The 14,360-nt window shown below is 39.7% G+C and overlaps 1 protein-coding gene across 1 annotated transcript in view; it reads right to left on the bottom strand.

The window, feature by feature from the left end:
* The window catches only part of ARL14EPL (ARF like GTPase 14 effector protein like), a 28,498-nt gene that overhangs the window by 5,886 nt on the left and 8,252 nt on the right, over positions 1-14,360 (bottom strand). The window lies entirely within an intron of this gene.

Raw genomic sequence — 14,360 nt, forward strand, 5'->3', positions numbered from 1 at the left:
TTCCAATTCCACCAATGCCTCTCCATTCTCCCTATGTCTGGGGCCGCTAGACTGGGTTGTTCACTCTTCTGTATCTTCCGCTCCAGTTCCCAACATAGGTTAGGAAGACGTGTTGGTTTGGCTTTCCTAACATCCCGAGCATTGATTCTTCCTTTCCATTCTGGATCAGGGAGAAGCCACCCTAAAGACAGCAGGAGTCATAGTGGTAGTAGTAGTACCTTACCCTTGACCAAGACGGGCTTATCACTCCCCTCAGTTTGACTGAACTTCAGCCTTCTCCTGACTCTTTGCCTTGACCTCCCTTTTCTTAGATCCCTTACTTCAGAAAACATGTCATCGGTAAATTCTTTCTCTGCTCCATTGAGATGTAAATCTTCTCCCAGCCTCAGCCAGTTTTATAACCCCAGAAGGTCTTTCTCAAGGGCTAGGAGCCATCCCTTTGAAATGTAATCAGCCAGAAAGACTGAGCTCCTATTTGCCAGTCTCTGTGGGAAGGTAGAAGCCTAACTTGCTAATTGGTGGATTGGTGAGTGCCAATTAGCAAACACAGGTGACCTAATCACAGAGAAAAACATTTGCAAGCTCGGGAATTACTCCATGTGCCCCACACGTCCCAGGGATCAATCTCTCCCCTAAAGTCCTCTAGTATTTTATTCCCACCTTCTATTTCAGTGGAGTTGAGCTCAGACTGAGTTCTGGCTTTCCTTCCCTATGATAGCCTTGAATAAAATCTACTTTGCCTGTTTCACTTGATCTGGTGCAGTTTTTGCTTGGACACTGTCACATGCAATTTCACATCTCATCAGCCAAACATTCCCAGGGAGCATTTTCCAAGTTGTCTGGAGATAAAATCACATGGAGCTATTTTTAAAATGACAAGTTCCCTGTCAAATGCCAGCCCTAGTGGGGTTATCATTTGCAGAGGAAAATCGTGGTGATCTGTAAAATTAATAAGTTCTCCAGGTGAATGCTATCCTTAGGCAATTATGGGAGATATTAGGATAGGTATAATTTTCTTCATCCAGTTTTGCCATCTGATCCTAAAACTATTGCCCATAATTTCTTCCTACCCCAAATTTATCCAAAACATTGTGGTCATGTTGATATTCCTAAACCAGAAATGTCTTTAACTTATTCCTATGAAAAGACTTCCGTGACTCCCCTCTCTCAATAACATCCCACATCCCTGGTGTATCAGTGAAGGTACATCAAAACCGACTCCAGCAACGTGTCTAGGCTCACCTCCCTGCATTCCTTACCTTGGGCCAAAACTATTGACCTCCCCACTCCTGTTACCATCCCTCCCATCTCTTACCTAACTCATTCCTTCCCCTTTGAACTCTGGTTTATCTCTCTGCTCCAAGAAGCCTCCCCATCACTCTGATCCTTGAAGATTCCTTTCTCTCTTGGGCTCTGTTTGAAGCTTCCTCAAGAAAATTGCCCCCAGCGGGGCCCTAAACCTTCTAGCTTCTTCATGTAACAAATTTTCTTCCACATGGGAATAGATATGACTTTATGATCATCTTTGCAAGCAAGAAAATCTTCTCAAAGAGCATCCATTTAACGGCATTAGGAGAAATGAATATTTTATGCAAATCCTCCACCCAAGATGCCTTTGGTTAAGTCCTTCATGAAATGTACATCTCCAAATATAGATTTGGGGGAAAACTTACTCGTATTTATTCATATTCTGAATAAAACAAATGGAAATTATAATAGAATTTCACCAGGGCCTGAAATTGTAATTGGATTTTATTAGGAACCCAAAATATCTGTCCCAGGAAAAGTAATAAAATGGTTCAGAACTCCCTTTTTTCCCTGCTTGGCATTTCCCAGGCAGGGGTTCTTAACCAGAGAAGGAATAGCAGGGGGCCCTTGAACTCGGATGAATAAAGAACACATATTTATTTTCACTAAGCTCTAACTGAAATTCTGGCATTGCCTTTTATTATAAGGCAACCAACAAACCACAATAGTCTGAGTAGCACTTTTGACCGATTTTTTTTTTTTTTTTTTTTTTTTTTTTTTTTTTTGCGGTACGCCGGCCTCTCACTGTTGCGGCCTCTCCCGTTGCAGAGCACAGGCTCCGGACACGCAGGCTCAGCGGCCATGGCTCACGGGCCCACCCGCTCCGCGGCATGTGGGATCTTCCTGGACTGGGGCATGAACCCGTGTCCCTTGCATCGGCAGGTGGACTCTCAACCACTGCGCCACCAGGGAAGCCTGTTTTTAATATTTTGGTAAGTGTATTTCAATATAACTGGTTTCCTTTGTAACCTTACAGATTTTATTTTATATGATTAAAACCATCATTCTGAAAAAAAAAATTATCCTGAGAAATGGTCCATAGATATAACGGCTGACCAAAGGAGTCCATGACACACAAAAATAAGATTAAGAACCCTTGCAAAGAGGCAGGGAGAACCCACTGCTGCCACCTCATGGATCATGGTGATGAGAAACAACAGCTCCTGGCTGTAGAAGATGCTCATTTTCAAGGATAGGGCTGGAAGCAATATGGTATATTCTGGGGAATTGCATTTAATGAAACACAAAGTGTATGACATCGAATTAACCAGCTCTCTGTTTTGTCCTAACGCACGTCAGATTGCCTGTAAAAATCCACAATATAGTCTAGCCCAAAGAGAAGCGGCTCCCCCAAGTGGCAGACATAACACAGACTCCAAGAGCAGCCATCCTTAAAGTATGGCCCAAGGCTGGGGCAACAGTTTAGCACCAGGCTTGGGCCAGAATGGATGTCAGCCACTTCACTGGGTACATTGGATAGTTTAGCTGATGTTTTTCTCCAGAGCAAGACTATCTATCTGGAGGAGGCAGTTCACTGATTTCCGTTCTGGCCCAACCTTGATTCACCATGAACAGGAACTTTGAGTAGCACTGGAGTACATTTCGGCTGTGACACTCATCTTCCTTCTGTGGTTAGTTCAACTTTCACGTGCAAGTTCCTACCTCTATTAGAAATTTAGCTCTGGAAGCAGTCTTATACCTTTCTTTATCTCCCCCTAGAACTACTACTTTGTTAGTACTCAATTCATATCTCATAAATATTATGCTAATAATGCTAATTAGGCACCTACTATGTGCCAAATACTTTGTTAACCATTCTACATATATTATTTCATTTAATTCCACTGCAACACTCTGAACTAGGTACTGTTATTTCTATTGAATATTTTACAGATGAGAAAACTGAGGCCCAGAAAGATCATTTAGGCCACAGGGGTTTAAAATTCAGACTTGTCTGACCTCCCAAACTAAGCTGTTTTGGGGATGTTACACTGCTTCAAGACTGATTTTAATCATGACCACCATCTCTACATAGGCTATTGCTAAGTGACGGGATATAATCAACCCGAGCCACACAGAGCTTGTTCAAAGTGAAGCCTGGACTAGGAACAGGGGAAGATGCATTTAGATGATCATCTCAAGTTTGCCTCGTCCAGTTCCTCTGTCATAGCACACACCTCCAAAGTGCGCTGGGAAAAAGGTTCCCAGCTCAGACACATGAGCCACATCTGACCTCAGGATTGGATTTGGAAGTCAGCTGGAAAGAAGAAAGTCACACATAGACAAAGTCACCCTTGAAAATGCCTTCAGAAAATGCTGCCTGGGAAAGGCCCTATACAGTCAGGCCTTTCTCCAGTTTCTCAGGTTAGGAATCGGATGAAGTAGTTGACTTACTTACACACATAGAGGAGCCAGCATGGTTGAATTATGTTTATCTTTAAACCCCAGATCTATACACCCTGGCAAGTTCCATGCTCTATGAGGCCTCAGGAACTAGGTCACCGTAGAAACAGCACTGGGTCCAGAACCCCACCTTCCTGCTCATTCTGAGGCACAGGTCATCCAGGGAAATGCAGTAAAAATGACTCACACTGTAAGCACTTACCCTTATCTTCAGGATGCCTCCAGCACCATAAGGTTGAATTTATGTAAGCTGATGGTATCTTGCACAAGGTGGAGTGTTTTTTCTACTTTTATCCCTAAGGACACTAGCAAATTATCAAAACAGGAAAAGCGTTCAGTTTAAACTCTTGCTCAAAAGTTGGTCTCCACTTTTACTCAGTAGCAGATAAAGGGGTTTATTCAGAGACACTACCTGTCAGACACCCCTCAGAAAATATTTAGAAGTAAAACACACACGCATATTTTCGTTCAAAGCCCTTGCAGTAGAGAGTCAAGCTATTTCAATCTCATTCTGTCTCTAGCCTCAGTTCCCATCCTTGGTAAAAATGACAGATCACTGAGATAATTGGCAGGTGAGCAAAATCCCACCAGGGACATATTTAGAAGAGAAACAACTGCTGTGCTGGTGATCAATTAAATCATTCCCTTGCGGCTCCCTCCCAGATGATTCAACTGTTTTCAAAGCCACAAAACTCCGTAACCTCCAACAAAATCTCCACTGCCATTTGTCTGTGAGAATTAAAAGTAATTTTGATCCAAGCCTTTGAGAGTGTTTTTAGATAAACAATGTTAATGCTTTAGAAACAACTTTATTTGCAGTGTGTAAAGATTCCTAGGAATACTTTTATTGCTGGATTTGCCAAAACACACACACACACACCCTTCTGTGGCTCAATGTAAAAGAATGTGAAAACACTATCATAGATTTAAAATAATTTGAAATGCACTCAGCAGAGAATCTGATAAGCTATGCAACCATATCATTGCTTTTTTTTTTTTTTTTTTGCTAACGCCAGGAAGGCTACAGTCTGGGATCGCTCTGAAACCAAAGCCCCTGCAGGGCTCTTCTGGGTCAGTTACAGATCAGCATCCCCGAGGGCCTCTCTACTCACACCTCACTTATAATCTGGATCTCTTGAATTATACATTTAAATTCTCCCTTGCAGCTTTAAGGATTATGAAAAACAGAAACCTGTCTGCTTACTCTGCCCCATCGATGGAAAGCAGAGAAGGAAGAAAATTCTTTTATGAGACGGCAGCCTGGGCCATTTCAGCCTTATGCTGATAAATAGACATTCAGCATTGTCCTGATAAATATACTTCAGAACCACTCATCCCATTTTTCAAGTGTGGAGGTCCTTTTTTCTAGATCCCTAACGTCTTTTTATGCTCATTTCTTAGTTTTCAGTTTCATGCCTGCAACAAAAAGAACCTCAACTTTCTTCTGCTCTTAACTACAACACATTAATATGGCAATATCATTCAGAGTCAACATTCCGTGACCTGCTTTTGCCTCTTCTCTCTCTACCAGCCTCAGAGGAAATCAAGTTTAAGTGCATCCTTTGAAAAGGAGCGTCTTTCCAATGATGATTTTCACAGTTTTGTTAGTGCCTACTTCTTAATGAGACTTGCCTTGCCAAGCTGAAGTGGTGGGCTGTAAAGAGAAAGTACACATACCTTTAAGTCGGTTGACAAAGAAGGGAAGAATACTGGACAAAAAGAGAAACTGTAGTGCCTTGTTTCCTTTGTTTTGCTGAGAAACCATAGAACCCTCCGGAGGAGAAGTCAGAAGGCCCCTAAGGTGTTCCTTAACTCTTGTAATAGTGGCTGAGAGGAGGAGAGGTGGAAAAACGGAGCGGGTAGGAGGTGGGTGTAATTGTTAACTCTCTCTTCCACCATGAGTCTATCTAAAATCATATGAAATCAGGGAATGATCATTCGTCTGCTCATCATCTTTCATCTGCAATAAGCAATGAATCTAGAGTTTACGATTTGACTGTACTGCTCGGTGTCATATCTCGACTTCAGATATTCAACTAATGTTAACAGCCAATTGCTGCCTGGCTATTTTTATACTTCAGTGTAAATAGCCCAGTATATATACACACGCACTCACACACACATTATAGATACACATATGTAGTATTCTTGCAAAGAACAAGGAAAGGAAACAAAATCGTCAGTTACAAGAGCTTCCAACCCATCAGGCAATGATATAAAACCTGAAGGTGGTGCCGGAATTAAATATATTTGACCTGAACTTTATATCCGTTAAGTAACTGCTATGTTTTTGAGATTACACTGTAAGTTCTGCATATAAAAAATATACACGAGGGCCTCCCTGGTGGTGCAGTGGTTGAGAGTCCGCCTGCCGATGCAGGGGATACGGGTTCGTGCCCCGGTCTGGGAGGATCCCATATGCCGCGGAGCGGCTGGGCCCGTGAGCCATGGCCGCTGGGCCTGCGCGTCCGGAGCCTGTGCTCCGCAGCGGGAGAGGCCACAGCAGTGAGAGGCCCGCATACCGCAAAAAGGAAAAAAAAAAAAATATATATATATATATACACGATATTGCATATATATGATATTGCATATATATATTTAAACTAAAAACCATTTAGGAAAAAACTGGGTTGTCCCAGGAGAAAACTAAACCACGTTTATAAGCTGTGACTAAGACATATTAATCTCTAAATTACAGCCCTCCAATCATTGTCCTCTGCCACCAGGACTCAGCTATTGTGCTGTGAGCCATTAAAACCACGTCCCAGGCAGGTTAATACCCACCTCATTCATTTGTGAATTATAGGGTAAAAACCGCCATTTCACTCCTAATTACTTTTGCAGCAAAAACAAGGAAAGGAAACAAAACCTTCAGTTTTAAGAGCTTGCAATCCATCTGGCAGTGATGCAAAACCTTAAGGGGATACCAGAATTAAGTATGTTTGACCTGAACTTTATAACCATTAGGCAAAGGCTATATTTTTGAGATTACACAGTAAATTCTACTCATCAAAAATTCGTCATCTTGCCATTTAAGAATTGCCAATTCCATCTTGCCAAGTAAGGACTGATAAACCTCAAATCAAGTAAAAAACCTACCAGACTTTTTCCACAATCACACCTTACAAAAATACATGCTTTGGCCAATGTTTAGCTTTATTCTTTTTCTTTTTTAAAAAAATTAATTTATTTTTTTATACAGGAGGTTCTTATTAGTCATCCATTTTATACATATTTGTGTATATATGTCAATCCCAATCTCCCAATTTATCCCACCACCGCCCACTTTCCCCCCTTGGTGTCCATACATTTGTTCTCTACATCTGTCTCTATTTCTGCCTTGCATACTGGTTCATCTGTACCATTTTTCTAGATTCCACATATATACGTTAATATATGATATTTTTTCTCTTTCTGACTTACTTTACTCCGTATGACAGTCTCTAGGTCCATCCACGTCTCTACAAATTACCCAATTTCGTTCCTTTTTATGGCTGAATAATATTGTTACACACTTAACAGGAGAAGGTACTTTTCACGGATCTTACCACACAAGATGCTACAGAAAGAACAAACATATCAAGGGCCAAATACAAGGCAGTAATCCTCTTAAAACTGGAGGAAAATCTTCTAAAGGATAAGAATTGTGACCAGCCAAGAAAAGTTCCAACTGAAAACCTTTTTAAAAAATTTGAGTGCTAAGAAATAAATGTGCCACAAGTTCGAAAGTTATTACTTCCTCTTATTTTTTCAATTTAGAAAAGAATATAGGGGATTTCCCTGGCTGTCCAGCAGTTAAGACTCTGCGCTCCCAATGCAGGGGACACGGGTTCAATCCCTGGTTGGGGAACTAAGATGCTGCATGCCACCCAGCACGGCCAAAAAAAGAAAAAAAGAATATACATTATGCAAAATAATTTCCTGTGTTATTTCCAAGTTTCTCAAGTAAAATCTAATGGCCTTTTTTTTTTATAGCACAGGGAACTATATTCAATATCTTGTAATAACATGTAATGGAAAAGAATCTGAAAAACAACATATATATATATACATGCATCACTGAATCACTTTGCTGTACACTTGAAACTAACACAACATTGTAAGTTAACTATATCTCAATTAAAAAAAAATAAAGGAGAGACCTGGCTAAAAAAAAAAAAAAATCTAATAGCTTTTCAAACTAATGATTTAAGTAGCAAATCTTCAGAGGAACTTTACATCATTTTTAAAAAAGATAACAGTATAATTTTAAGAGATGTAAGAGTTTTTGACTCCGGACATGCAGGCCCAGTGGCCATGGCTCACGGGCCCAGCCGCTCTGCGGCATGTGGGATCCTCCCGGACTGGGGCACGAACCTGCGTCCTCTGCATCGGCAGGCGGACTCCCAACCACTGTGCTACCAGGGAAGCCCAAAAGAGTATTTTTTAAAGTTAATAATACCTTGCTAAATTTGCTAATGCTGAATTTATTGCACTTTGACATGACTTTGACTAAGAAAAAAAATTTTTTTTCCTCTTCAGATTTTCTCAGGTTTTCTAGACCTTAAGTTGATGTAATTTAAAATTGGTTGTTTCTTAGGGCTTCCCTGGTGGCGTAGTGGTTGACAGTCTGCCTACTGAAGCAGAAGACACGGGTTCGTGCCCCGGTCCGGGAAGATCCCACATGCCACGAAGTGGCTGGGCCCGTGAGTCATGGCTGCTGAGCCTGCGCATCCAGAGCCTGTGCTCCACAACGGGAGAGGCCGCAACAGTGAGAGGCCCACGTACCACAAAAAAATTGGTTGCTTTTTTAAAAATTAAGGATTCACATACTAAAACATTCCTCAGTTACCTGTTAATTCCGGGAAAGTAAAATTCTTTATGCTCATGAGTTATATAATTTAATTTGTCAGTTTGTAGCTATCTGTATATGAATTTATAACATACTGTATGGTTGACCCTTGAACAACATGGGTTTGAACTGCACAGGTCCACTTATACACGGAATTTTTTTTCAATATTAAATACTACAGTACTACACCAGCGACAGATGGTTAAATCTGCTGATGGTTGAATCTGTGGATTGTGAAAAACCTCAGACACACAGGAACTCTGGATATGGAGGGCTGACTACAAGTTATACTTGGATTTTTGCTGTCATAGTGGGTCAGCACCCCAAACCCCACATTGTTCAAGAGTCAACTGTTACTTTAAAAATAACACTACTCATAAGCTTATTTACTGTAGTATTTCTTAAACTGTGAAATATTGGAATGCCCAGACACAGGGGAGTGGTTGAATAAAGTACGGGACATCCACATGTACCATAAACATAGAGTACTTTACAGCTGTGAAAAAAGAATAAGGAAGATCTCTATGAAATGATATAGAGTGATTTCCAGAGTATACTATTAAATGAAAATAACATAGTAAAAAGAGTATTTAGCCTTCATGTAAGAAAGTATACTACCCTCATGTAAGAAAGAAGGGGATATAAGAAAATTTGTTACTTGTAGCCAAATAATCTTAATAAACTTAATGTGATGTAGGGTGTGGCTTATAAAATAATTAAAAAGTCACTGACTTTGAGAGTCATGAAAATCTAGGGAGGGGCTGTGGTAGGAAGCTCTCTAGTTTAACTTCTTAAATGCATTAGCAGCCTTCTAAGCAGCTACTGAACAGGCTCTCACTGGGCTTATCCAGCCCTCTACTGGAAAGATCTCAAAGAGACAAATCCTTACTGTCTGGTGAATTACAGGTTCACTGGGGTTTTTGATTAAGGTACTGTTACATTGCGAAGCTCTAGCGAGTTGTACTTTTGAAAGGACAAACTTCCTACTGGGAAACACCATGAAGGGTCAGAAGTGAATGAAGCTGGTAATCTGAACTAGGACCAGTGGCTCCATCACTGGAGGTGCTCACTGGGATCTATTACGACTACTCTTCAAATCATTCACTTAGCAAGCATTGATTAAATACCTCTATTGGTAGGCACTAATAAAATGACAAGACATGGTTCTTTTCCTTAAAGTCTAGTAGAAGGAGATATGTAAACACATACATACAAGATGTGCATCACACGTGCTCAGGACACTGCCAGGGCCAGTGGAGGGAGTGGAGGAACAGCTGGTTTTCCCTGGAAAGAGAGGTATCAAGAAGGGCTCCCAAGGAGAGGTGGCAATTGAGTTAATCTTTAAAAAATGGACAGGGAAAACTCAGGTAGAGAGGGAGTGGGGTGTGTATTCTAGGAGGATGGAGCTGCTCCAAGCAAAAGCTGTATGTAGGAGGAGAAGAGACTAGTGGGAGGTGGGAGGGGTTGTCCTGGCTACGGTAAGGCTGAACTCCAAGTGCACTGCAATAGCATCTGTGTATTTAGATAGACTCTAATGAATGTCAATCCCAATGACAAAAATAGGGTGGTTGGTGGGCAGATGAAATAAGGCAAGGGAGAGGAGAATTAGCAGAGTTATGCAACTTCAGGACCCCCAGTAGCTCCGTTTTGGAAAGATGGTTTTACACAATTTCTTACCTGAACAGAGATCAGTATAAGTGCACATGTTGTACAGGTGAACAATTTTCTTTTTAAAAACATTGAATTGTTTTACCATATTACTATTATATTTACTACTATTATTATATATTTACTATTATTTGTTATTAGCATTTTATTTGGTATTACTAGAACATAATTAATATTATGCTAATATTGCTCTACTAAATTGATTTACTAACGTCATAGGGCACTTCGTGAACTCTTTCATTCTCAGAACACATTTCATATTTGCTGTACCTAAATTTGTTCCTGTTACTCTTTCTTCCAGGAATGCCTTCCCATCACACCTTAAAAAAATTATAGACATTTGTTGTGTAACAAAAGCTTTAAAACAGGCATCTTTGACCCAGCAATTCCTCTTTGGGGAATTTCTTCTAAGAATAGACAAAGCTCTTTGCAAAAGTTCACATTTGTATAACTGCTAGATTATAGAGTTCCTAGGTTGGGAGAGTAAAAATTGAATGACTTAATTATCAAACAAAATTATATAATACAATGTAGCCATTAAAATGATATTATGGAACTGTATTTGTTAATAAGACAGAAGATACACATACTTTACTGTTAAAGAAGTAGATTCCAAATGAGAATCTAGAAGAATTTTTTTTCTCCTTCTTGAGACAGTTTTAGTAGGTCACATATTTCTAGGACCTTAACTTTAACCATTTCTCCAAAGTTTTCAAACTTATTGACATAAATTTTTTCATAATAGCATCCAGTTTTCTTTTATGTCTGCAGCATCTGTAGTTATCTCTCCCTTTTTATTCCTAGTACTAGTGTTTTACTACTTCTCAAACATTTCTCATCTTGTCAAAGAAAAGCTCTCCTTTCTTTCTGTCTTTCTTCCTTTCTCTCTCTCTTTCTTTCTTTCTTTTCTATTTCATGTCCTTCTATTTTGGGTATATTTTAATTTTATTTTTCCATTGTCTTAAGATGTATGCTTAGCTCATTTATTTTGATTCCTTGTTTTTCTAATATAAGCATTTTTGGACATAAATCTCAGTAGGTTTGTCTCAGCCAGCTCAGTTTACTTTTTCTCTTCACCTCTCCTTTTATCATATCTCTTCTGAATCCTATCTCTGATTTTATTTCTTGTTTCAAAGAGGAAATGTTTCCTAATTTTTTTTATTCCACGGAGAACTTTGTTCATATTTTCTTCTGCTTTATGGTGTATTTGTTCTGCTATGTATTTTTTATCAGTTATTTGGTTTTGCTTTCTTCCTAGTGTCTTTGCAGAGGTTCCATTCTGATCCTTCCTGATTATCTCTGGTCTTTACATGGAGGCCATTCTTTCTGGCTTCACATGTGCTCCTGACTTGCGATTCAGCTTGGAATGTCCCTGGTTCTTTTACTGATCAATACTAGTACCGGCAGGGCTGACTGCCACCCACCCTGTCTCCCCCATCCTACCACTCCAACAGCAAGTGTAGCTTGTCTGTGTGTCACCAAACTCTGCCCCATTTTCTCTGTCACTCAGGCCCCAGGGACCCGCTGGAAGCCTGTCTGAGGCTTTCAATTCCAAGGACAGTGCTTCTAGTTTCCCTCAGGGTCTGCTACTTCACTTTGGAAGGCTCTGCCTATTGTTAGTGATCCACAGAAACATATATTCGCTCTCGGATTGCTTTCACAATTGGGTCCAAATTTTACTTTATTTAGCAGTAATTATTCATGGGATGTGGTTTTCTGACTGTGCTCTGTCTCCTAAGTACATCGAATAAGGAATTTTTATCTCTGTTCCAGACCCCCCACAGTTAGCAGGTCAACTTGGGATCCTAACCTGGTTTCTCTGCCTTCTGTCCTTCTTCGTATCTCCACATGTTGCTACCACGGTTGTCCTCCTAAAATCCTCTTACACTGTGTCACTTTCCTCCTCCAACAACTTGGTGGTGCTTTGTGATCCTCAGCCTTTGATGACATAACCTACGTCTACTTTCCCAACCTCATTGTCACTGCATCCTTCATTAACCTAACACTAAATGACAGGAATGTTCCCACCTCCAGGACCCACTTTATGCTTTCCTCCCAGTTTCCCTGCCCAATGAGGGTAAGCACCCCGCTTCTATGTCTCCAAGCTTGTGTTGTAGTTAATTATCTACATACTTATCTCTCATGATAGACTTCTCTCACTTCAAATCAGCATCTATAAGACTTCTTCATTCTATAGCATGTGTCACAGCAACTAGCACACTGGTGTTCAATACATGGACACTACAGAAAGGAGCAATGCCACATTTACTGCTGGAAATAGTAATCTGGGGATCTGTTTCCTGGGAATCTGAACAATATAACGCACTTTCCCTAGGGTCTAACCCACTCCCTCAACCCTATCTCTATCCCACCCTGCCCAGTTAAGTTGGAGGGTAAGATCCCAGCCTTGCATAATTGGCAGAGCAAACCTTAAGGTTCACACACAACAGGGCCTGAGAGCACTCCCTCCCAAAGAATCTCATATCTGTAATGTGTCCTCTCTTTTTACTACTGCTGTAACCTAAATCAGCATAGTGTTGATCTCAAACTTGTGTTTTTCTTATTTAAAAAACAGAAACAGACTCACAGACATAGAAAACAAACTTATGGTTACCAAAGGGGAAACTGGGGGGGAGGGATAAGTTGGGAGTATGGGATTAACAGATACACACTACTGTATATAAAATAGATAAACAACAAGGAACTACCGTATAGCACAGGGAACTATATTCAATATCTTATAATAAACTATAATGGAAAAGAGTCTGAAAAAGAATATATATATATATATCTCACATGTATAACTGAATCACTTTGCTGTACACCTGAAACTACCACAACATTGTAAGCCAACTATACTTCAACAACAAAAAAAAACCCAAACACAAAACACAAACCAAACCTCAGGATAACATATTCTTGTATGTATAAAGAAAAAACGCTAGCTATTGACAGTAGGTACCTCCGGATTTTTGTCTTACACTTTATTATTTTCTACACTTATCCATTTCCTGTAATAAACATGTACTTTACAATTTTTTAAAGTATTAATATTTTTAAAGATACTTCTGAGAATAAATGTACAGTTCTCTCGTAGTATTGCAAAAATAAATACTTCCAGCAGATGGCGCAAAACCTTAATCTAGAATGAAAATAGTTTTAAAAAATAATAACCCTTACTACTGCAAAAATGCCACGCAGAGGGGATGTTTCTTAGTGACCAAGGATTAGTCAAAATGCACACTGGCTCTAGAATTTTTGTGTTCATCGAATGTAATTTGTTTTACTTCTACAGTCAAAGGTGAGTCATTTCAGAGGTAAATAAGGGGACTCTGAAGAGGGGACGTGTGGAGGCTGCAGCCCAGGATGATTTATGTAGTGTCAACGTGATGTCGCACCTGCAAAGGGCTTTGCAGATCATAGAGTCCATCAGTTTTCACACACTGCTTTTTAGATTTTTCTCTAAATAAACCCTAATATATGAAGCCAACAAAACTGGAGCTATCCTAATTGAAGTGGGGACTGGGGACAAGAGCCATCCCAAACATTCTCTTTGTCCAAGCTTCTCCAACCCTCACCCACACCCTCACCCGTGGCTGACATAATCGAGAATTGGCTGTACTTAATCAACAGCTATGCAATCCATAAAATAATTCTAAGAAGCCCTAGAGAAAACCACTAATGCAGTGCAATACTTTCACTTTGCTGCTGAGAAAAGGGATGCTCAGAGGAGGAGAGTTTCCAATATGAAATGAGAACATATATAAAGCCAACAAAAAAAGTCATTAATTGCTTTTAAAAGAAAAACATCAATAAGGACATTCAAAATGCATCAATAAATTCAACACTAATAGATTCCACACATTTGACATCTGCAATTAGAATTTATGTTGAATTAAATTTCTGATATATTTAACTTAGGATTCACTTAAATCCTTTTTATGATTTAAAAATCCTTTTCAATCTTTTTTATGGTTTATGCAAACTATAGGAACTCAGCATTTCAGCTAAAGCTAGCTTTCATGAGTAATATAGCATATTCTTGGGTAATATAAGCATATTCATTTGTATCAATAGTTTACTTATATCAATAAAATATCCTTAAGCTGTACTTCCTTTACAGTCTATATTTCAAAATGCAATTATAAAC

Source organism: Mesoplodon mirus, assembly GCF_964341445.2.
Source record: "Mesoplodon mirus genome assembly, chromosome: 5".
Taxonomy (NCBI): Eukaryota; Metazoa; Chordata; class Mammalia; order Artiodactyla; family Ziphiidae; genus Mesoplodon; species Mesoplodon mirus.